The following is a 26,519-nucleotide window of genomic DNA, read 5'->3' as shown; positions in this document are numbered from 1 at the left end:
CACATATCTCATTTGTAAGTTAACTTCTCTTTGGAAGGTTAGTCCAGAGGTGTAAATAAAGTCAGTTTAGCCCAATAAGGAGCACTACATCTAGCAGTTATGTACAGAATACTCAATGTCATATTCTGGCTTATGGTAGATGCACAGTTTTAACAATGATTATACTACATTTAGCATCTATTTATTCAAATATAGAGCAAAGGTAATGTTACTATTTTATGCGGCTATTATAAAGATTGTAGTTAATGAGTTCCTGCTTAGTTGTGAATCATTTCTGCTACCATAGTGAACTTTCAATTGATGTTAGGAATTATTATATGAAAGTCTAGAGAGAATGGACAGTGAAAAATTAACCAAATTCATAACACCTAATTAATTTGATGATTAATAAACAGAAAAAATAGAAGGTGATCATGAATCACAGTGGTATCATAAGTACAGTTTCTATAAGGAAGAAATGGGCAGTTCTGATGCTTATATTTTCTGGTCTACTGTTTGACACAAATTATCAAGGGTCTTACTTGGTTTATATATATTTTGCCTGTTAGTGGGCTGGTTCCATCAAACTTGCCAAATCAGTCACTAAATTATTTAAGCCATATTAATTTAATCAAATATTGCACCTTTATGTGCATTTTTTATTGACTATATATAAAACATTTCCTAAAATAGTTCATACAAAAGAGTAGCCTATTTAAACAAACTAGAGTTTGTGAATATAAATTTTTAAGTCCTAAATTAAGATATATTTTATATTCCAGGAATAAATGATTACCTAGCATGTAAATTCATCCATGGCTCATTCAGTATTATGAAATAAAACTTCAAATGTGAAACATTATTTAAAAAATGATTATAGGTGGGGAATGGTGGCTCATGCCTATAATCTCAGCACTTTGGGGGGCCAAAGTGGGCTGATCATGAGGTCAAGAGATTGAAACCATCCTGGCTAACACGGTGAAACCCCATCTCTATTAAAAATTCAAAAATTACCTGGGTGTGGTGGCACGCACTTGTAGTCCCAGCTACTCAGGGGGCTGAGGCAAGAGAATTGCTGGAACCCGGGAGGTGGAGGTTGTAGTGAGCCAAGATCTTGCCATTGTATTCCAGCCTGGCAACAGAGCAAGACTCCATCTCAAAAAAACAACCAAACAAACAAAAAACCAAAAATATATAAGGAAAAATATTATAATATTGCCTAATAGAAATTTCTGCAATGATGGAAATGTTCTATACATGTTCTTCCTGTTTGATAGCTGTTAGTCATATGTGACTCTTGAGCTATTGAAGTGTGGCTTAACCATCTGAAGAACTAAATATTTGATTGTATGTAATTTTAGTTAGTTTATATTAAATTTAGTCACATATAGTTAGTGGCTACTGTATTTAACAATACACATTTATAACATTAAATTTATATAGGAAAGTTCCTTAAATGCTGTTAGTAGCTATGATTTGGTTTTATATTTATTTTATATTATCTCATAATATATAATCTCTTATTGAATTACAAGCTTATTTTATAGTGCCCTGGTATGTTTCTTGAAATATATGGACAACCTTAGTGTAAATATTATTTTAGAGTCAGTTTAACTGCATCAATCCAATTTTATTTTCTTAATAATTATAACTGCAATACTTAATTTTCCAAATCACGCAACAAATCTGATTGAAAACACTGTTATTTTTTCACAGCCACATATTGATATTCATTTTTAAGTTTCAATAACCTATTTTACCTATGATTTATGTTGAATATTTATAGAATCAAATAAAATTAATAGTGAGCAAAAATAATGTATTTTAATCCATTCTAGCTTAACTAATTATCCAAAGATCACTAGAACTTAATCATTAAATATTGTGTTTTACAGAGTAACTTACAAAATATATTTCAGGAATACTTATTTCATTACTAAAAGTATGTATTATGAATGAGCATGTATCATTCAAGTATTTTGATCATCTTGTTCAATAAACAGGTTTATATAATATTGCATAATGTTATTAAAAATAAATACTTGTTGAATAAGTGAATAAATACATTACAATTCACTTATTTAGAAAAAAAGAAAATGAAAATGTTTAAATTGATAACCACAAGAAATTTTTAAAACAAATATATTTGCAATTAAAGATGGAAGTAGGAAAGCATGGAACAAGATGATTAAATGGACATTTATTGGGTCACATTAAATGGAATGTAGCCAGGGTCTTTCTGTTTATAGTGTCAGGCTAAAAAAAGGGATATTCTTCTTTTCTTATTTTTTTCAATTAAAAATCATAATGTTATGTTTTACTGTGATTTACAAAGTTAATATTAATCTCAGTGGGAACTTTTGCCATTAAGACACAAATACATTAAACTTTGTTACTATTTCCTTTTCAGGGTTTGAAAGTTTTTATTCATATAAGGCAGTCCATCTCTTGACAGTATGGTTTCTACCATTCCCAAGTTTAATATATATTCTACCTATACCTCAAGGTAGAACTTGATTCTATGACTATAAGCTGTAAACTAATTTGTTGTGTAAACCAATGGGGTTGCTTTTCAAATAATTTTGATTGCTAAAGATTTTTAAAATTTTTGGACTGAGAAGGTATCTGTTGAACTTTACTATTCTTAGATATGTGTTAGGCATATGAAAGAGGCAGATCAAACCATCATCAGCCATATTCATATTTGGGAGAATAATGTAATTATAACCAAAATGGGATGAAACCAATAAAATAACAAAATTTTATTCTTCAGATAATTTGTGTTTGCTCACAAAGTTTCCCCCTTTTTCTGAGTGTTATAAATAAACAGAAGATTAATAGAGTTAAAATTTTTGACAAACATTAAATAAATAGTTATTGTTTTCAGATTAATATGCTAGATGCTTAGGAGGAGATACAAATAAACAAAGAAGATATATATTTATTTTTTATATTAAATTTATAGTAACATTTAAGTCATATAAACTGATCATTCTGATAATCTGAATTCTGAAAAATGGCTTAGAGTATTAAAATTTATGGTGGCTCTAGACTGCATAAGTTAGCCTCAGAATAAAAGGGGAAATTTATATAATGCTAATCATATATTTTAAAATATTAGAAAATGTGATTAATGTTTCTGGATAAAATCAAATAGACATCTTTCTTTCTCTTAACACACACACACACACCCCTTAGAACAAACTATGGGGTATGAGACAACATTGTAGAATTTCAGGGTTGACCAACTTTGGGAGAAGTAAGTTAATGGAATAATATAAATATTCTACAGAACATTTATCATGTGTTAGGCCTTAATCTATGTGCTTTACATGTATTATTTTATTTAACATAATAGTATATGATAGATAATATTTTCTAATGTTCTTATTTTTACAGATAAGGAAATTAATAAAATTTACTCATATCATAGAGTTATTAACAACAAAAGAGTAATAATTTGGAATTCAGATCTAGGTCTCTTCATGTTGTAGTCCATTATTTCCCAATGTGTGGAACCTAAACCAACAGCATCAGCATCACCTGGGGACGTGCTAGACCTGAAAAATCTTGAGTCCCAACCAGAACCTACCGAATCACAAACTCTGGGGTAGGGTTCAGCAATTTGTGTCTTAAAAAGTCCCCCTGGTGATTCCAGTGCATGCTAATGCTTGAGTGGAGTTATGACAACTCATGATCTTAAGCACAACCTACACTATTTTGGAACTTTGTTATTTCCTACAACTAATATTTCTGTTAGATGTCCCTGCTTCTGGTAATTGAAAATATTAGAGTACTGTTTTAGTTTGAGCCGAGGTAACAAAATACCACAGTCTGTTTTCAAGGGTGATTTAAAAACACTTATTTGTCACAGTTTCAGAAACTGGAAAGTTCAAGATCAAGGTGCCAGATTTGTTTCTTGAGGAGGGCCCACCTCATGGCTTACAGATGGCTGCTTTCCTGCTGTTCCTTCACATGACCTTTTCTTTGGGCCTAACATTATGATGAAATTTAAAAACATGGCAATACTCAAATATGAGGTTAAATATATAATTCCTGCATGTTTTCACTATATTTTTCTCTAATAGTATAGCCAAAAGAAAACTGTGAGCCTAGAAATTATCATGTAAGTAACACATTTTAGTGGAGCATAATAAAAATAAAGTGATTCAAGAAATAAATAGAATTTGCATCCCAACTGAATGAATAAAGTTTTAGTCGTATCTGAAATTTTCCTGATTTGCTGGGCTAGAAATTATATGCAATTGTTTAAAATCTGTATACATTGTTCTCATAGTACTATTTATCAATTAGATAAATATAAAACATTGTCTATTATTTTAGAAATGCAACTGGTAATTGCATTGGAAAACCACTGTATTATTTAAAGTACAAAACTTTCAAAAGCGTAGAATGATTTTTCAACAGAAAATTTCAAAATTATGGGAAAATGAATGAAGATAAACATATCCTCAGAGGGTTGTGCTTGATAACCATATTGGTTTCCTAGGACTGTGGTAACACATTATCACAGTCTGTGTGGTTTAAAGCAGTGATCCTCAACATTTTTGACACCAAAGATTGGTTTTGTGGAAGACAATTTTTCCACAGACGGGGCATGGGGAGATGGTTTTGGGATGATTAAAGCACATTTTATTTATTGTGTACTTTATATAATTATTACATTGTAATATATAATGAAATAATTATAAAACTCACAATAATGCAGAATCAATGGGAGCCCTGAGCTTGTTTTCCTGCAACTAGAGGGTTCCATCTGGGAGTGATAGGAGACAATGACAGATCATCAGGCATTTGATTGTCCTAAGGAGCCTGCAACCTAAATCCCTTGCATGCGCAGTCCACAACAGAGTTTGCACTCCTATGAGAATCTAATGCTACTGCTGATCTGACAGGAGGCAGAGCTCAGGTTGTAATGTTCACTGGTCAGCCACTCACTTCCTGCCGTACCACCCACTTCCTGAAAGGCCATAGACAGGTACTGATCTATGGCCCAACAGTTTGGAACCCCTGGTTTAAAGCAACAGAAATGTATGCTTTCATAATTCTGGAAGTCAGAAGTACAAAATCATGGGTTTCAGCAGGACCACACCCCTTCCAAAGGATCTAAGGAAGAATCCTTCTTTGCCTCTTTGAGCTCCTGGTGGCTCTTGGAATTGCTTGGCTTTATAATTCTCTGCCTCCATCTTCCCATGACCTTCTTTCCTGCATGTCTCTGTGTGTTCTCTTCTCTTTTATAAGAAGACCAGCCCCACATCCACTATAATGTTGGTGGGAGTGTAAACTAGTTCAACCATTGTGGAAGACAGTGTGATGCTTCCTCAAGGACCTAGAAATAGAAATTTCATTTGACCCAGCAATCCCATGACTGAGTATATGCACAAAGGATTATAAATCATTCTATTATAAAGACACATGCACACATATGTTCATAGCAGCACTGTTTACAATAGCAAAGACCTAGAACCAAGCCAAATGCCCATCGATGATAGACTAGACAAGGAATATGTGGCACATATACACCATGGAATACTATGTAGCCATAAAAAACGATGAGTTCATGTTCTTTGTAGGGACATAGATGAATCTGGAAACCATCATTCTCAGCAAACTGATACAGGAAGAGAAAATCAAATACTGCATGTTCTCACTCATAGGTGAGTGTTGAACAAGAGAACACATGGACACAGAGTGGAGCATAATACACTGGGGTCTGTTGGGGGGGCTAAGGGAGGAACAGCGGGCTGGTGAGGAGTCAGGGAGGCATAATATTGGGAGAAATGACAGTTGTGGGTGATGGGGGGATGGAGGCAGCAAACCACATTGCCGTGTGTGTACCTATGCAACAATCCTGCATGATCTGCACATGTACCCCAGAACCTAAAATACAATTTTAAAAAAATGAAAATTAAAAAAAAGAAGAAGACCAGCCCTAGAATCCGAAATCCAAAAGGATTTCATCTTGAGATCCTTAAAATAATTAAATCTTCAAATATGCTATTTCCAAATAAGGTCACATTCTGAGGTACCAAGTAGATATTAATTTTTTCAGAACACTATTTAACCCAAACCAGTGGGTGAAATAATGGATATTAGATTATAAAGGTTATATTTATTACATGACATTTTGTAAAAATGTTCTCAAAGCATTATAAAGAAATGTTGCTCATGCTACTCTAATTTAATTCATACAAATAATGGAAATTCCAACCTTTAACAAAAAATATTGAAAAGCAAACATCATCTTTAATTTAAGCTGTCTTTGATTCCAAGTTATACTAAGCTGGCTAGCTTAGTATAATCCACAACATAGCCACAAAATATGATTTAAATTTTAAGGAATTTTTTTCATATTTAATATAAAGAATATAGATATTTGGTAACCAAATTTCAGGGGGGAAAAGTCTGTTGTATTACTGCACATTCCCAAAATTCTCATAAGCATATTTACCAATTTTAAAATTCTTCCCCACACTTTTGCTTTTTACCTCTAATAACATAGAGACCCTCTTGAACTGTCTGCAGCAGTGAATAATGTAACTTATAATTAGTGGTAAAAGAATTCACTTTATGTCCATAATGAAAATTAAGCAAACAAATGCAAGTCTTACCATTTCATATAAGCATATTTTTCTGTTAATAAGCTACAGGGAATATGAAAGTTATTTATGTGTAACTTATGATAATTCATTTACTCAATAAAGATTCATTGAGCCACACAGCCATCATGCAATTACAAGAGATGTAAGTTTAAAAAGGAAAAGACACCAAAGAATTAGCACTCTAATGTAGGGGTCACAACGTTAAACATCTCCAGAAGAAATGTAAGTGATTAAAGTGATTAAAGTGGAGAGCAAGTACAGAGAAAGGTGTTGGTGAAGGCTATGGAAATTGGGAGATTATATGACCCATCTCATGGCACTGACATGCAGACTACTTAAAATAAATATCAATAAATACATATCAATAAAAGTTCATTTCAGCTGTCATGCATGAATGAATACTGGTGTCAGATTAGTTCACTTTTGCTACTACTTTCTTTTTTAGAGACTAAAAATCTAAGGTCTTTTTACTGCATTCTATCTGATACCAGAGTGCCTATATATAAAAGAAGTTAGTAAAACCAACAATCTAAACACAGGATGATACATATTTTATTAAGGATGTGCATGGGGGCAAACTCCAGAGAGTCAGGGAACGTTTCGCTGAAGCAATGGCATCTTAGTTGAGGATGAAAATGGCCTGTTAGAGCTTGATAGAGAGAGAAGGCAGAAGGACATTCCATTCAGAGAACAGCATTATGTGAAATTACCTGGAGACAAGTTCAGTTGACTGTATTATCGGCTATTGGAAGAGAAATGCTAGGAGTTGAAGCTGGGAAGGTAAATCGGGCCCAGGTCATGAGGATACTAGTAAGTTGTATAGAGATTTATTCTGGGAACATTGGGGAGCCAATAATATAATTTGTCAGAGATGTAACTTGATCAGATTTATACTCTAAAAGGAATATTTTGGCTACAGTATAGAAAATGAATTTGATTTGCAAACATGGCTGGAGGTAGAAACAGTAGTCGGAGGCCATTAGGGCAATTCAAGCCAAGATGCTGGTGGCATGGGCTAAAGCATATCAGTAGAAATGGAAAAGAAATGGACCAGTGTGAATCATATTTAGGAGACAGCCTTGACACAATGTGGTGATGGATTAGGTATAGGAGACAGGAAAAACGAAAAGGCAGAAGTATGATGATACGGTTTCCTGGCTTGAATAAGAGTAGAGAGCAGTGCCACTTTTCCCTTAAGAAGTGAGATGAGTTGAACATACTAACCAAAAAACATGTCTCTTATTTTTCCCATTCAACTTCTTTTAGGACATAATTAAGCAGTTTTAAATTCAGCTGGAGGACATAATATGAAAGTGGTGACTCTTCTTAATATGTTGCCAAAGTCTAAGTAACACATTTCTCACATTTTTTTTTTCTGAAATCAGGATATCTTGTAATGAATGCCAAAATAAATTTGCCAGGCTCTTGGCAGAGAAGCACTGTAGGGAAACTACCAGAGGGGATGTTCTGGCAGATATTACACTTATGTGTGTTTGCACTTCCTTTTCCTTAGTGAGAGTAGTTAATAAGAATGCATACATACACGGAATGCTATCTTGGAATTACCAAGTTCATTAAGGCAGGGCTTTTCAGAAACAACAAACAAATAAATATATATGTACTCACACACATCTTAGTTGATGCCACCAGCATCTCTGTACATGCACGTACACCCGTGCGCACACACACACGGATGGGGTGGGGAGAGAGAGAGAGAAAGAGAGATGATTATTGTAAGAATTGGCTTATGCAATTCTTATGAGTCAGGGAAGATTTTGCTGAAGCAATGACATGAGGCTGGAAACGAAGTCCCATAATCTGATTAATATTAGCAAGCTGTAGAACCAGGAAGGCTGATGGTATAACTCAACTCAAGTGCAGGAGATTAAATTGGGAACAGAAGTAGGGGAGTAGGGATTTGGGGGCTGCTGGTGTTCATGCAAGTCTCAGTCTGAGTGCAAGGCTGAGAATTGGGAGTACTGATGATGTCCAAATGCAGGAAAAGATGGATGTTCCAACTGACATAGAAAGCAAATTTTCACTTCTTTTGCCTTTATGTTCTATTTAGGGACCTCAGTGGATTAGATGAGGTCCATCCCCATTGGGGAGAGCAATCTGCTTTACTCCATTTACCTTTTCAAACCCTAATCTCCTTAGGAAACATTCTCACAGGTACACCCACAATAATATAGAGTTATTTTTAAATTTAATTTTAATTAACAAAATTATACATCTGTATTGTGTACAATATAATGTCTTAAATATGTATACATTTTGGAATGAATACATTGAGCTAATTAATATATGTATTATGTCACATACTTATTTTTTGTGGCAAGAATACTTCAAAGCTACTTTTTTAGTGATAAGAATATTGTTTTACTAGCTATATGGACATCTTTTTGATAAGTGAAGTTGACACCTAAAATTAACCATCACACCAAGAATACCCTCCATTAGAAGAGAAAGTGGCAGCAGACCCACTCAAGTTATTGGATGGGAGATATCACAGTAAGGCAAGTTCAGGTTCACAGAAATCACCAAATGATTCCCCCTGCACAGGATGAGTATTTGGAGAAAGGGAATGAAATTAAGACAGACAAGCAGTTTGACTACTTCTGTTTATAAATGAGAAAAAATGTGGAGGGGTGTTTTAAGAGTCTCTCAAGAAGAAGTTGTTAGAACTAATCCTAGAAGCCAGAAACAAGAAAGTTAACTGAGTCTAATATTGTAACTTAATGGCTGCCATATCGAAGATCTATGTTAGATCCCAGCACTGAGAGAATGGTTATGCTCTTGAAGAACAATGAGGCCTGTCTAGGGTGGGACCAGCAAGAGATCTTTAAATCAGGGAAACTGGATGACCAATCTTTAGTTGATTTTCAGTGTAACACAGGGTGGCATTAGGAAGTAGTAGCAAAAGTCAACTAACCTGACAGGAGTGTTCACTCAGTGAATGAAATGAACCTTTATGAATGGCATGGGAGTCCTGGGCTGTTGCAAAATATACACAACAATTCAAGCAGGGTATACTGTACTTCTTAAAAGCATTAAATACAGTGAGCAATCATAAAAAATAAAGAGTTGTTACTGTATGTGCATTCTGAATTTAATGAGTAGTTTGCATATGTAACAGGAATAAATTATGATAATGTTTTCATTGTCTGCATGAGAGTGTGTATCATCCACTGATTTTACTGTACTTGACTTATTTGCATTGGTATCAAACCAAATTGAAGTTTAATTTAAATATTTAACCAAAATTCTTGATAATAAGAACATTAAAATGCCTTCTAAAAATACTATGATAAGGTGAAACTTTCTTCTAACTACATTTAAACTTATCAGACAAAACAATGAAAGGCAAATAAATTAACAACTATCTTGGAAATGTGGAAATTTTTCCCCCTTCATAGGAGGGGTTGTTGTTATTATTTCTTTAATTGTTGAACACTATCATTCTTGCATGTATGCAAAAAAAAAATCCACAACAGCTTAGATGCAAACATTTATTATGATATTCATCCTAAGTAGCAAAAAGAAGTACAAGATTTTTCCTAGTTATAAGTGAGGGAATGTGTTCTCTTGCCGGGTCCATAAGGGGGCATAGTTTTAAGGGCAAGAACTTCCCAGCGGCATGCCCCCCTCTATCTCTCTGCATCTGGGAAATTTAACGGTTTATGTTTAAATTTCTCCTGCTTGGGAAGAAAAAAAAGTCAATCACTCCAGCGGAAATTCTAAGGAACTCCTTTCATTGGCCCGGGGTCTTAAAGAAGTGGGGATTGCTCCCAGGTTAAAAGTTCCCTTCTTCCACAACACTTTGGACTCCATGTTTGGGTCCCTTTCCATGAACACTCCCTTCGTGGAAGCCGTCTTTCTCTCTCCTGGATTTCCCCTCTGGAGATCCCTTCCGTAACTCTCTCTTGGAAGCGTGTCTTCCCCTCCTAAACTCCATCTCCCTCTATTTCCTTCCACTCAATGTAGAAGCTGCTTTCCTCTCCTGGATTCCATGTTTCTGGATTCTCTCACTCAGTGTGAGAGTTAGCTGTTTATTTATCTCTCCTTCTCCTGTTTCTCTCTGTCTTTAAATAAATCACTTTCTACAAACATTTACTGTGCACTGCGCTGTGGTCCCCTCTCTCATTCTTGAGAGGGCAGGAGACCAAGAAGCTGGAGCAACATCCTCTCAGGGGAGCTGAGGGCACCCTGAACCCCTGAACCCTAATATTACATAAGGGTTATGTGTGAGTATGTACATATAAATATTCTATACAGTGTTAACATTGTTAATATTACATATATGTTCATATACATTTATATCTATATTCTACATAATTTTAACATTTCCCCTATTAAGCTGTTTTTAAAGTGATACTAGGTCAAAAAAAAAAAAGAAAAAAGAAAAATGATGCCATCTTAGAATGAAGAAATTATGGTCAAATCTGTGTTAAATAATAAAAAACAACTACCTGTCTCTTTGGGCTGAAATTGATTTTATTTCCATTTATATCAACAGATGCTAATTCTAAGAAAGAGTGTCTAATATTGAGAACTTGCAAGATTCTATACCTCTTAAGCAATCAAATGTACATGTTGATGCAGAGATACAAATAGCTCTGGATTAAGCTATAAACCTTACCAGATGTGCAAAACAGAGTTAAAATATTATCTTAAGTACTCTTCTTGCTCATATTGCTTTACCTTGTTTAAACAATAGACTGTTATCAGTCTGGAGACAGATAGAGAAGGATTGTATCAATGCTAGACGTTTATATACCCCACCCCTTAATTGCATTCAAGTTTCCTGCTCAAACGGTGCATACGAAAGACACCATTCCTGACCTCTCCAATTACACACACATACACATATACACACAAACACACACATAGACACACAAACACATTGCCCTTCCTGCCTTCAAGTACACTGTCATATATTATCTTTATTTAGCTTCATAAGAATTATTACAATTTCACAATTTTTAAAAAGTGATGTATTACCTTGCTTATAGAAGTATGTCCATTCAATTAGGAGGTTCAAACAATAAAGGTATAAGAATGCCTTATTAGAATAGTAGTATCAAGAGTATGTAGAACACACCAGACACACCTCAAGTGCTCAAAGCAAATATTGTTGCAAATGTGATTCATCTGGGTAACTTGTCAAAAACGACCTTGAAGATAACTATTGATCATTGTCCTTAAAGGAAGAGTCATTGCAAAGGAATATGCTTCTAAAAAATACTTATTTATTTGGATAAAAAATATGGAAGTGTTGACCAGTCTGAGAAAGAACCAGTAGCAGCCATATGAGTTCTATTAATGATAACATTAATCTCTGCTGTTGTCTTGATTATTTCTGGGAAGGCATTTTTATATTTAGTTTTTTCCCATTTCAGTTACAGCTTTCAAGTTACTTCTTTATCCAATTTATGCTCTAAATTATTTATCAGTTTTTATATAATGTCTTAGCAGAAAACTAAACTTTTTTTTCTAATAGTTAAAACTGACTAAATTAGCGAATGGGGTTGTGTAGAAAGCTATCACTTTCATTTACAAGTATTTCTATAGATTTCTTTTTTAACTCTAGCTTTTTGGGAAGATTCTTCTTTCACTTTGAGAGGAAATGATTCTAAGCGTAATAAGTGCAATGTTCACATGCACTTGATTGATTTGATTACATTTTCAGAGAAAACTAAGTCCTGCAGTTACAAAATAAAATACAAGAATAATGAGAAGAAAAAGGCAGAGCTAAAACAATATCTGATTTTATAAATTAGACTGAGTTAGAAAAGCTCCACTAAATAGCTTGTGGAAAACAGAGAGCTAGATATAAAGGAGATACTGAATAAATTATTGTGCAATTCGATTTAACTGAAAAAAGATTTGTAAATTTTGTCAATTTGGCAGGTTAAAAATAATTCTATTCTTCTTAACTTATGCCGCATGAATTCATGATAAACATAAAACTAAATATGGAAGATTCAGTGCTAGGTGCTGTGGAGGATTTTTAAAAGTGCTAAGATATGTATCCTACTTATAATAATCTTAAATTCATGAATATCTCTAATATAAGATCAAGAGTGGTGTGTAAAAGAGGAAACACTTAAATGTCAGGAGGTTTAGAGAACAAAGAGAATACTTTTAACTGGAAAGATGAGGAGAGGTTTTATGAAGCGAACTACATTCGCGCTTGTCTGGCAAGGACAAGCATGATTCAGACATGGCTGTGGGCAATCGAGCACTCTGGATAGTGAAAACAATGTGAACAAGGATATGTATTTGGGAAAACATGGGGTACATTTGTAGAGCTGTGCAAATTTTACTTACTAAAGTTTGAGGGTTGGGTAAGAGTACATAGGGTGATGACAATAGAAGCTTCATATGCAACTGGGTAGTGCAAACCTCGGCTGGAAGTGGAAAAAGGTTTATTTGTTTGATAATGGAAAAGCAGTAAGTATTGTTTTCAATAAGGGCCTGATATGTTCATTGTATTTTAGGGATATGTATGTGACATCAGTTGATATAGAAGCTATGAACAAGAAATTAGTTACAAAATGATTTTCAAGGTCCAAATAAAAGTTAATCGATTCTTCTAAAGTAAAAACTTAAGTAACTTCTGATAATAAGCATGGAACAAGTGTACAGATGTCCGATACACTAAACAAAAAATGACAAAACTTGGCAAATAAAAAGGAAGTCAAAGCAAATTATAAGCGATCTAAAGTTATAAAAATGGTTACAAGTTTTACATAGATTTTGTGTGTGTGTGTGTGTGTGTGTGTGTGTGTGTGTGTGTGTGTGTATGCATACATAGCTGACCCCTGAACAATGCAGGGGTTCAGAGCACTGGCCCTCTGCATATTAAACAATCCATGTATGACTTTTGATTGCCAAAAACTTAACTGCTAAGAGCATACTGTTAACAAGAAGCCTTCTTACTAGTAAATGGTCGATTCACACATATTTTGTATATGTGTTATATACTGTATTATTACAATGAAAAACCTTTTGCTTTTAGTTGTCATATGATGTCTTTGCTTTTTCTTGAACGATATTAGAATCCATGGGTATGCCTTCCTTATAACAGTCCTGTACCCATATAAAATCTGCTAAGACGCAAAGATATTTCATAAAAAGTGCAAGGTGTTTGCACTGCTTGCATAGCTGCACTGGTGCCTTCCCAAATTTTTTTCTTTTGATAGTGGTCTATACCCTAGATTCATTTATCTTGAAATAATGGGCAACCACAGCAGCAAACTTTAATCTGCAGTACATATTAAGCAATTCAGCTTTTTCTTGTAATGTCATTACTTTTCTCTGCTTCTAGGAAACACTTTCAGCATCACTACTGGCACTTCATATGGGTTTCATGGTTATTCATGGTTTACAGTATTGCACTAAACACAACAAAAATATTTGAGAACCATGAGAGAACAGTTTTTACTGACATACAATTTACTGGAGAGAACTGCTTATGGGGAGATGATTAGCATCACATGATGTTTTAAGCAGATACTTGCAACATTGAGTTTACCACAATATTAACAGAAGGTGGCTACAAAATTACTGCAGTAATACAGTATTACTACAATTAATTTTCATGTAGTTAGGATTTAATACTGTATATGGCATCTTTATGTTTTGACAAACACTACATGGGACTAAGGATTAAGGTTAACATCAACACCAATATGCCATTTGAATAGTATGTTGCTATTAGATTTTTAGGGCTTTTGTAACAAAGTACCATATCCTAGATGGTTTAAATAACAGAAACATGTTTTCTCCCATTTCTTCAGATTAAAAGTCCAAAATGTAGGTGGCAGGACCATGCTCTCTAGGAGGCTCTAAGGCAGAATGTGTTTCATGCCTTTCTCATCGTTTCTGGTGTTGAAGGCAGCTGTTAGCATTCCTTGGCTTACAGCTGCATCACATCAATCTTTCCCTCTGTCATCACATTGTTTCTGTTTCTGATTTTACATTGCTGTCATCTTATAAGGACACCGGTCATATTGGATTATAATCCAGCGTAATCCCCCTTTAATCCAGTGCAACTTTATTTTAATTTAACTAATTACATCTGTAGCGACCCTATTTCCAAATAAAATCATATTCTGAGGTAATGAGGGTTATGAGTTCAACATGTCTTTTTTGAGGGAACACATTTCAACCCATAAGCATACCCTTGATGTAATGTGATGAAAATTATACTTTATACTTTTGGTTTTTTTTCCCCCAAACCTATAATCCCATTCCAATCATTAAAACCACCAGAAAAATATCAATTTAGAAACAAGCTACAAAAATTTATTTGATCAATGTTACTCAAGATACAAAAGTTATGTGTGCAAAAAAAAAAAAAAAAAAGTCTGAGAAACTGTCACAGTTAAACGGAATCTAAAGAGATCTGACAAACAGTACAATGTGGTATTCTAGATGGGGTCCTGAAACAGAAAAAGATGGTGGGTAAAATCTAAGAAAATTTAAATAAAATATAAACTTTATTTGACATAATGCTGTATTTAATTACAACAAGTATGTCGTAATTATAGTAGGGTGTTAATAATAAGAGAAATTTATTAGTTACTGGGTTATATGACAATTTGCTATAATATCTTCAGAAGTTTTTTTCTGTAAATGTAACGCTGTTCTAAAAGTTTATTTAAAAATAGTTTTCGGCCAGGTGTGGTGGTTCACGCTTGTAATCCCAGCACTTGGAGGCCGAGGTAGGCAGACGATGAGGTTGGTGGATCACGAGGTCAAGAGATCAAGACCATCCTGGCCAACATGGTGAAACTCTGTCTCTACTAAAAATACAAACATTAGCCGGGCATGGTGGCGCACACCTGTAGTCCCAGCTACTTGGGAGGCTGAGGCAGGAGAATTGCTTCAACCTGGGAGGTGGAGGTTGCAGTGAGCCAAGATCACACCACTGCACTCCAGCCTGGTGCCTGGTGACAGAGCAAGACTCTGTCTCAAATAAATAAATAAATAAATAAATAAAATAAAAAAAAAATAAAAATATGTTTTCCATTGTGATTAAGGAATGAGATAATAAATGTAAAGTGATTTTCACAATACATTACACATAACAGATGCTGTATAGTAGCTATTGTTTATTTATATTTTATTTATAAATATTAAAATAACTTGAATAATTAAAAACAAATGAAATAAATTCACATTTTAATGTGAACTTTCTTCTTCCTATTTTAGCATATAATAGAAATATATCATGCTAAATGTGTATCTCCTGCTGAGATCCCCAATGAATCAACATAGTTTAGCAAATTTATAATTTGTATGAGTCTTTAGATTACAAGTGTCAAAGGTAACAGTTAAAGTAATGATCATAGTAAGTAAAGTTAAATTTAAAGACCACTATTATGGCATTTAGCATTATAAAATTTAATAAATTAATAATCATTTAGAGAACATATGTTTCAAAAGGACATTATTAATTTTAATTTTACCAAATTCAATATCTCCTAAGTTCATGCATAATTCATTTATGCAAACAGGGGTTCAAAAAAAAAGGTGAAATTTTGTAAATGCATGGAATTTAATAGTGCTTTAAATTTCTGGATGGAGACAAGTCTAATTTCTACATGCTAACAGTGGTTCTGACTGGGAGACTCAAGGTAATTATAGATATTGACATTTCTCAGTAAAAATGTGATACGTAGGATCATGGTTGCTTGGTTTATTTTGTTCAATGAAGAGGCTTGAATCTTTATGAAGATTATTCTGTTTAACTGGTAGAGACTCCAAGTCCCAATTTTGGAAAAGAAGAGGATGATCCTGTAACTAAATGCTCTGACAAGGAGTAACTGAGTGACTAGTACAGGCTGCTTCGTGCAGTGGTCTACAAAATCCAATTCAATCAGTCATTAACTCTTCAAAGACATTTGCCTCTTTTTTCCTCATTGACTCTGCTTTAAAATCAGGAGCCCCACTGCTAGTCCTCAAAGACACCAAATCAGCTCCTACCTTAGGGCATTTGCACCGTCTTGTTTGAAGCATTCTTCTCCATTGCTCTCTCTCTCCCTTCTGTCAGGTCTTTGTACTAATTTCACTTGGTAAAGGCATCCTTTACCACTCTATTTAAGATTATAACAGTACCCTATCCCTCCACCCATCCTATCCCCCTTCTTTACCCACCTTTTCTCCACAACACTAATCTCCATCTCACACACTTGTTCTCTAATTGTTCTCAGTTATTCTCTAATTTTAGTTTACACACGGTCTTCTGCACTAAATTGAAGACAATAACTTTGTCCTCTTTTGTTTTCCACTATAATCTAGTGCCCCAGCAGTGTCTGCAACTTACAGGGTGCTGAGCAAGTATTTACAGAATGAAAGGTAAACAATAAAAAGTTAATAAATTTATTTTTAAACGAGGTTCTATAATATTTTTAGTTGCCTTTTTAAATGTTATTCATTGTTTTGTCTAGTTGGGAAATTATATTTATATTTTAGACATTGGATATAAGCAGAAATAAAATTCGTACTATGTCATAGAAATTCCAAATCTTCATGGAATCAGTATGATTCTAACAAATGAACCATCATGATCTAATAGATGTTGTATTTTTCTTCTTTTTCTTGGAGACAGCGTCTTGATCTGTAGCCTAGGCTGGAGTTCTGTGGCACCATCATGGTTCACAGCAGCCTGGGTCCCATCGGGCTCAAGGGATCATAAGTAGCTGGGACTAGAGGCACACACCACCACGTCCATCTAATTTTTGTATTTTTTGTAGTGACAAGGTTTTGCCATGTTGCCCAGGCTGGTGTCAAACTCATTGGCTCAAGCAATCCACCTACCTTGTCCTTCCCAAATGCTGGGATTCCAGGCGTGAGCCGCTCTGCCCGGCGTGATGTTATCTTCTCAGTCTCAATGATACACTCAAATGCAAAGATTCTATGAGGACAAATAGTATCAGAATGTTCTTATTGTTCTTTAAATCACCTTATTTGTTACTGAAATAAGATGGCTAAATATCTTTCTGTGATCTACTATTTACTCTTGATTGTAATTCATTATTTTCAGTCAGAGATTTTATATATCTGACCTATTAACATAATAAACTGTAAAGATTTCACCGGCAACATGTAGATATATTGCCAATTTATATAATAAAAGAAAAGCCTGAAATTTCTATTTGCATGCCATGATTCTAATAATACACTTGTCCTCTCATAAAAACATTAATTTTGATGTATGGCATAGATGGGGATTAAACAGTAAACATAAAAAACAATAGTCTAAATGATTTAGATCTATGGGTGGCTTCTAAATTAATCATCAATTCAAGAAATAAAAGTGATGACAATATCAGTGAGGTCAGATAAATATGGATATCTGCTCGAAAAAGTAAAGCAGATAACAAGGCTGCAAGACGACAATCTTTTTATGTACTTTTACACATGTATTGTATTTACCTTCAATAGGATGTCATTTTGGTCACTACACAATACAAACACAATTACATAAATTAAAATGAGTCAATATTTTTAAAAGATGCTATTACTTTAGGTTTCTTTTCTTTGCGTATTTGCTATAATTCCAGTTCCTTGAAATGCATTTTTTCTTTTAACTATAGCTTTTCAACCAGTTAGAATCTAATCACTTATTCATTTGCCTGCACTTAAGAAAAAGGATATGCAGACTTTCTCTTTGTATTTTGTGCTTTGTGTTTTGCTGATGGTATTTATCCCTATAATTAACATTTTTTTTTTACTTTCATGTTTAAAAAGATGGCATAAATGACTTAAGAAACTGTAATAAGAGAAAGGAATTAATATAATATAATAAAATATAATAAAACCTAACCACATATGCAACCCTAGATTTAGCTTTTGTGAATGTTTTATACTTTCTCCAAAAAAATTTAGTGACTACAGAGTATTTAATAACAAATATTTATATATCATAATTTTACCTATTCCTGCATTGTTTTGAATGTTGGCTTTGTCATTGCAAGTAATGTTATAATTAAAAGCCTTAGACATTGTCTACTTTGGATACATCACAAAACAGAGCCAGGATAAAGACCTGGTACAGGTGCTTCACAGGGGAGGTGAACTCAGTAAACAGGTCAGAGGGAATAAGTAGAGGCAGCTGAGGAAAAGAAAGAGCAAATAGGGAGGGGGAGGGGCTATAGATAAGTGCTGTGGGCCTCTCGGGCTCAATCCTTCTTGGGCCTTTCCAGGAACTTTGGAATGTACTCCAGAATTGTCTCTCCTAAAGACGGGGAGGATTTATCTGTTTTGTTCCCTTTGTGGAGGTTTGCCTCTGCCTCTCTCACTTCCTCGTTGCCCTGAACACAGGTGGAGACAGCTGAAGAGGCTTAGGAAGTCTGGAGCAGCAAAGCACAGGGTTCTGGTGAGTGTCTGAGTAGGGTATTATCAGCTTTAAAAAACTGTCCACCGTAGCTGCAGATGAAATGAAATGTAGATCTCTGGCAGACACCTTCTCCAGGTTCTGGCCAAGATAACAGTGATAAACCAATGCTGTTTACAGTCCTAGTTCACTCCAGTCACCAGTCCTAGGTCAGGGCTTAGGCAGCATGACTTCTCCTTGCTGACTTTATAGGGCTGGTTGCAGTGACTTTGCAACCTCAGGCCCTCTAGGTCATTTGGAGTCCTGGCCTGATAGGAGGACGTGAGATCACCAAGGAACTCCTGCAATGAAACTTACAAAGAAACTTTGCAAATATGCCAGGTGTCAAATATTCCCTTTCTTCTCAGACTTTTCCATTAGTATGCAAATGTGGCATTTTATTTTCCAATCTTAAAAATAGTAATAACATAACTCGAGACCCTCCTTTCCTTTTACCTATCATTCCATTTCTCCCCTTTTTTGTACAACTAAACTGAAAGGTATGGGTGTGTGTGTGTGTATTTTCTACTCATAGTTTCAAATTACCCTCCCCCTATTTTCTTTTGAAAATATTACAGTTAGACTTTTGCCATTAATGCATGGAAACCTCCATTATTAAAGAGGTCACTTAATCCAATGTCAGACTTATTTGACCTGTTAACAACAGTTGATAAAACTATGTTTCTTCTCCTCCTTGAAAAATTTCTTCACTTTATTTAAAGATTTTTTCTCCTGCATAATTAATTGCTCTAGCTCAGGCCCCTTTGGTATTACAAAATGTTACATAACATATATTTCCTTAATTTTTGCCTCTATCTTAAATAAGGAAATGAAAGAATATGTATCTCTATATTCCTTTAAATTTCACTATAATCATGACTGGGTGTCAAACTTTTATATCAAGGTTTTGATATTTTTATAGCTTCTTCTTTCTTTCTTGAAATATTAATTACTACTATTTGCTAAATACTTACAAAAACAATTCAATACTTTGTTGAGAAGATTTCTAAAATTACGACTAAATTTTTTTATAGAAGGTAACAATGAGATTAGGGGTCTGAGTTTATTCATCCAGGAAGGAGGTAAATACATAATATTAGGCAAGAAGGTATAAAAATATTATTCTTATAAATCAATTTCTAAACATAATTCTACCTCACTGTTTATTAATTTACTCGTATCTGAATAAAATGTGTAAAGAATTGTTAATTTTTCTAGGTATTTTATAGTTTCAAATACTTTCTTTAATGTTTACAGAAAGACCACTTGAACATTGTTGGTTATGCAAAAGCAAACTTTAATTACGATTTCATCAAATGCTGAACTGTCTCTGCTGTAGCATGCTCTCCTTAAGACTTCATCTGAAGAATGGACCTTCATGGGTTTCTGACTGAACTCTTAAATTGGTAAGCCTCCTTTCTTATTACATTCAGCAAAGTGACTGCTTAGGTCAAACTTCTTTTAGAAGACCTTAGAGACAGGTCAGAGATAGGTAAAAATTAAAACACGTTCTAACTGATTATTTTATATATGAGTAAATATTATAGAAATTAAATTATTAGAATCATGATTTTTATTAAGTTGAAGACTCATTTATTTTCTGAAAGAATAACTACTTTTTCCATATAAATCATCAAACTTTAGATAGGATTATAATGCAAAAGTATAACCCAAAGCAGATTGAGTTTTGAATTACAATTTGAAGTAAATTATTTAAATATTTTTAGAACCTGATGTATTAAAATAATGAGAACCAGAATATGATGATTCATTAATCATAGATTTAAATAATTTGTTTGAATATTGAACCCCTGTTTGCATAAATGAATTATGCATGAACTTAGGAGATATTGAATTTGGTAAAATTAAAATTAATAATGTCCTTTTGAAACATATGTTCTCTAAATGATTATTAATTTATTAAATTTTATAATGCTAAATGCCATAATAGTGGTCTTTAAATTTAATTTTACTTTTATTATATTTTAAAATACAAGGCCACTAAAAGATTACAAATATTTTAATATTTTAAATATAGTTTGCTAATAAAAAACATAATAGTTCAATGCTTCAAATGCTGAACTTTCATCTTTTAGTTAGGCAAAATAGTATAACAAATTTTTTATTTAAAATCAAATTTATTTTAATCATTTAAATGTATTACAATTTCTTTCAACTTGAATTGATTATATTAAATAAGCTTAAGTTTAAATCACAAAAGCATATGTAAAGAAGGAATTGCAATAAACAAAACAATCGGCAATTTTCTTCCTTCAAATTGAAACAGTTTAAAAAATAATTTATTTCTACCATCCTACCATTACCTTTCTCATTCATCAGATACATTTATTAAAATTCCCAGTTGCATGGTATGCAAGTCATTCTCATATAGATCATCCTATATTCTACCTTCACCTTGCATCTGAGATAGGAAGGACAGGGTTTGTTTTATTATCACTTGTTTTGTGTAAGGAAGAACTGGATGCCGAGATATAATGTGCCAAATTCTAGGTTGAAAAAAATCTAACTTAGTAACTAAGCCCTGGCAATATTGTGTTGTCTCCTGAGTTTTGGCACACAAAATATTGTTGAGGTAAATTGTTAAGCAAATAATACAATACTACGAAAGTAATCAGTTTACTCATGTTCCCACTTTAAATACCATTTCACTTCTTACAAAAAAATTACCATAATATACCCTTTTTTGAACCTATTCCTCATGATAGAGAGTATTTGAAAATAAATTATGTTGTAAATAGAACAAAAAGAGGCCAAATTTGAAACCTCTTAAAATGAATGATTAGCTTTGGTATGTTTTCCTTTGCTGTTTATTTTATTTTATTACTTAATAAGGCAGCTTTGTTAATTTTAAATATGGTTAAATACAAATAATTTAACAGCATCAACCTCTAACGGAACATCTGTCAGTGTTAGGGAACACATACTTCCCAAAGTTTAGCTTTTTGAAATTTTCCTTCAAAATTTTGCTTTATGTATTATTATCCTATAGGAGAGGCAATATTTTATCTCTAACCTTTTAGGGTTTTAGGCTGGGCCTGATAATTAAATTGATATAAGACAGATTAACAGAAGTATATACATTTATTTAGGTCATATAGAATATGGGAGCTCACAAAAAGAAATGACGACTCAAAGAAGTGGCAAAACTTAAATGCTTTGATTGTAGGTTAAAGAGCCAATTGTGGGAAAGTAACCAAACCAGTTGAGAAGGCTAAGAAATGATAAAAATTCTTCCAACAAGATCTGATTCTTTACATGATTATCTTAGTCCCCACTTCTCATTCTTGATAAGAACGTTACTCTGCTTCTGGAACAAGAAGGAAATCTACACAAGGGTTTTATCTTCTGCTTTCAGGAAGAAAGAGGGGAGGGTCAGAGTCCCTATCTTGCATCTGTTTTTTGTTTGTTTGTTTGTTTTGTTTTTTTAAAATTCCTCTAGCTCAAAATAATCCTTATGCTCAAATGGTGTAACTGGGTTACACAGGGCTATATCCTTTTCCTAGAAAAATGCAAAGAATGATTTTTTTAAAAAACAAATTAATTGATGACAAACTTGAAAACAATCACATGACAATGTTCCTAGAATAACTCATATTAGGAAAATAAATCAAATTGGTGGCCTTTACCTTCTTATGTCCCAGCACTTATCCAAGTACCATTTGCTTCTCTGTTTTATTTGAGACAGAGTCTCGCTCTGTTACCAAGGCTGGAGTGCAATGGCATGATCGTGGCTCACTGCAGCCTCCATCTCCTGGGCTCAAGTGATTCTCATGCCTTAGCCTCCCAAGTAGCTGAGACTACAGCCCCACCAACCCCTCATGCCTAAGTTTTGTATTTTTAGTAGAGATGGGGTTTCACCATGTTCACTAGGCTGGCCCTGAATTCTGGCCTCAGGTAATCTGCCCATCTTAGCCTCCGAAAGTGCTGGGATTACAGGTTTGAACCACTGTGTGCCGACCATTTCCTTAACTTTTGAAAATATTTATAGTATATTTGGGGAGATAACAGTTATGCACATATTATTGGATAATTTTTTTTTTTGCTTTTCCGGCTTCAAGAAAAATCCAAGCTGATATTTAAGTCAGTTCCACCCAATGGCTGATGCTCCTGACATTCCATTCTCTACTCTACTGCAATCCTAAGAATCAAGGACCACTTACTGTATTTATTTGTAATGTAGGAACTGAGTTTTTAAGTGTCCTAGTTATTGAAAATGGTTGTCCACAGAGAGTGGTTTTTATTCAGCTGAGCAGTGTCTTGAAGTATGAGTTGATAATTGTCGCTGGGAAGTCCATGGCTGATGACAAAAAGAAAACCTGTTAATACCACAGTTCTTTTAGTTGGTTTCCACTTCTTTTTCTAATGATAGTGATTTAGGAACTTGTCCAGGGTGCTGGGCAACCGTGTTGTGCTGACATTCCTCTTTTCAGATGGTCTCTTCTGGTCAGATATCCTTATCGTATTTCCTATGTATCATATGTCTCATCCCAATATGAGACAGCCCAACATATCATATGTCTCATCCCAAGTCCCAGTGACTCAATTTCACACTCAAATTGGACAAATTTTGGCCTCTTTATCCCTTTTTCCCTCAATATATTGCGTAAGGTATAAATGTTCTGTGTTGTTCCTTCGTTTCTTAGCACTTAGGCATCTAATTGCTTTTATTGTCCCAAAAACCTATGAAAAGGATGTTCTATTTTGGTTTCACGGCTACAGTCTCTCTTCCCCATTTGAAAATCTCAGTTAATTTTAATTCATTTTATTGGCCTATTCCCCTGGAGCATCTGAGTGAAAAAAGGTAATAGGTTAGAGCCTTAGTTATTCTGTCTAAATTTGCTTTCATGGAAACCAAGCTGGAAATGTAAAAGAGGGAAGAGGACAGTTTAGTATAGCATTTCCTCTCCATTTTCCAATTCCTACCTGTGTTAGTCTATTTCGTGTTGCTATAAAAAAACACCTGAGACTTGGTATTTATAAAGAAAAGAGGTTTACTTGGCTTTTAGTTCTTCAAGCTGTATAATAAGCATGGCATGAGCATCTGCCTGACTTCTGGTGATGTCTCAGGAAGCTTTTACTCATGGCAAAAGATGAAGGGGGAACAGGCGTGTTACATGGAATGGCAAAAAAGGAATCCAGAGAGCAAGAAAGAGGCCTTTTAAACTATCAGAACCCATGGGAACTAATAGAGCAAGAATTCACTCATTACCTTGAGGATGGAGCCAAGCCATTCATGAGAGATCTATTGCCATGACCCAAACATCTCTCATTAGGCTCCACCTCCACACTGCGGATCACATTTTAACATAAGATTTGAAGAGGACAAACATTCAAACTATAACACTGCCTTTCATTATCTTATAACTAGATAAGGTCTGTGGGACATTGTTAAAGAAATTATGAAGCAGAAAAAAACTTTTGAAACTCAAGTTGGGTTCTAGAACACCTTTTCTTAGAATTAAAGAGAATGTTCTGACTCAGTTACAAGCAGATACCACGTTTCAGTCACTAAACCAATGACTTTAATAAATTAACAAAAATAATCTTGAAGTACTGTTATGTATTAATACGTATTGTTAAATGTACTTTAAGGATTATCATAGTGAGAATCAGACAATATATATTTCTCGACATCACATAACTGACAAGTAGTATAATTGAAATTAAAAGCCAAATCTTTCTAACCTCAAACTCTTTCCTTCTCTGTTTTTTAGCCTAAGCCTGTTCATAACAGCTTACTTCATACTCTCAGATACATATACAGTATAGTAATGTTGACTATACTCATAGTTTGAAAAGAAGGGAAGTGTGCAACAAAATGAACCTGGGAATAAAATAGAAACTTCTTATTGAAAAGATCTCCTTCCGATAAATTGAAGGTGGATGATTTTTTTTTCTTGCCAGTTCAATAGAAAATCTTGCATTTTAAATATGTTTGCTGCCCATAAATTTAGATTACTTTTTGATTTTAACATGGTGTTTTAGGAATTTTGAAAATGTTGGATTTAAATAGAATATCTTTGTATTTGCCAAAATGTATCTTAAAAAGTTACTTTTTTTTTTTCTAGAGAAGACTTAGCCCACAGAAAAGTTCCAGCCAGTTCACAGAATCTCCTCATTTTAAGAAATTAACTATTCTCCATATGGAGATATATAAAAACATAAATTTACATTAGGTCTTGAGATAATTCAAGTAGTAGAATCTGAGAGTTGGCAGTGAGGTGAATGGAATGTTATTTTAGAACAGTTCTCAAGGAGTAATTCTCCTAAAGATTAATTTTAATTTTAAATCAAACAAGTTTAAATGACTATGAGTGTATTGAGGGAAAGTCCAACATGGGCAAAATCTCGAAGATAGGGTGTCATTTTGAGTAGATTTCTTGCAGGAGAGACACAAATTATTTGAATTTCAACCATCAAGACAGAGACATTAGAGGTTTATTTTAAATTTACTACTAACTAGTTGTGTTCTTTCTATGAAAAAAAATAGTGATGGCATCTTATGTTGGTATTTCCTTTATGGGTTATGTGAGATAAAAATTGAATTCCATTTTGTAGTATCTTGCTCAAACTTTGGTAGTTAACCATGAACCAAATAATAATGATACTACTACTACTACTATTTTTTCTAATAACAGTAATAATAAAGATCCAATTTGAGTGACCCAAGGAAACAATGAACTAGAAATACAGTTAACCAAGATATAATGTAATGTTAAATTTTGATCTTTTCTCAGAATATGTGAATATTAATAATTATATTAAAGATAAACCTAAATTTTTCTGTTATTTTAGAAAACACTCCAATTATTAACACATAAAGCATTTATTCCACCTAATGTCACTATAGTGGTATTTTATAACATTTACCATTTCAGAGCCATATGTGGTCAACCTTCATTTCATATCCTTATAGATATCACCTTTTCAATTTATTTGCTTGATAGAGTAAAAGATGTGAGACCCAAGTGAAGGAATGTTTATATAGGAAACCACTAACAAGTTTCCAGCTACTTATCAAAGTGTTATTATATAAATCAAAATGTTAAAGCAACTAAAAATTAAAATTTAGGTCTTCTAATAAAAGAAAAAAACATTTTAAGGAACAAGAATGTTTACCTGTAAACCTTTTTAGTAAATTCAGATTTAAAAGATGTCAAAAAATTATGTGAAATGTGGGAGTCATGCAAAAAGATGGGCAGCACATAATTTCAATGTCACATGAGGTAACATCTGTTCAAGGATCATCTGTGTAAATATACATAGTTAACCTCACTGTTTCCTGTTGAGGAAAATTCCCTGATCTATTAAATTTACATGGTAAGTCATAGATTTTCTACAGTAGCCCTTCAGATAACTTCTGTTCTGTGGAACCCTTTAATTAACCATTTGTAGCTAACCTAAAATCTCAACTTGGAAGACATTATTTAAACCAGTTGTCTTAGGGTTTTTGGGCTGCTATAACAAAATGCCTTAAAATGGTTTATTTAGAAACAACAGAAATTTATTGT

The sequence above is a fragment of the Sapajus apella genome, unplaced genomic scaffold (assembly GCF_009761245.1).
Source record: "Sapajus apella isolate SASKATOON/1434 unplaced genomic scaffold, GSC_monkey_1.0 scaffold27, whole genome shotgun sequence".
NCBI lineage: Eukaryota > Metazoa > Chordata > Mammalia > Primates > Cebidae > Sapajus > Sapajus apella.
Note: the sequence above shows the minus strand (reverse complement) of the source record.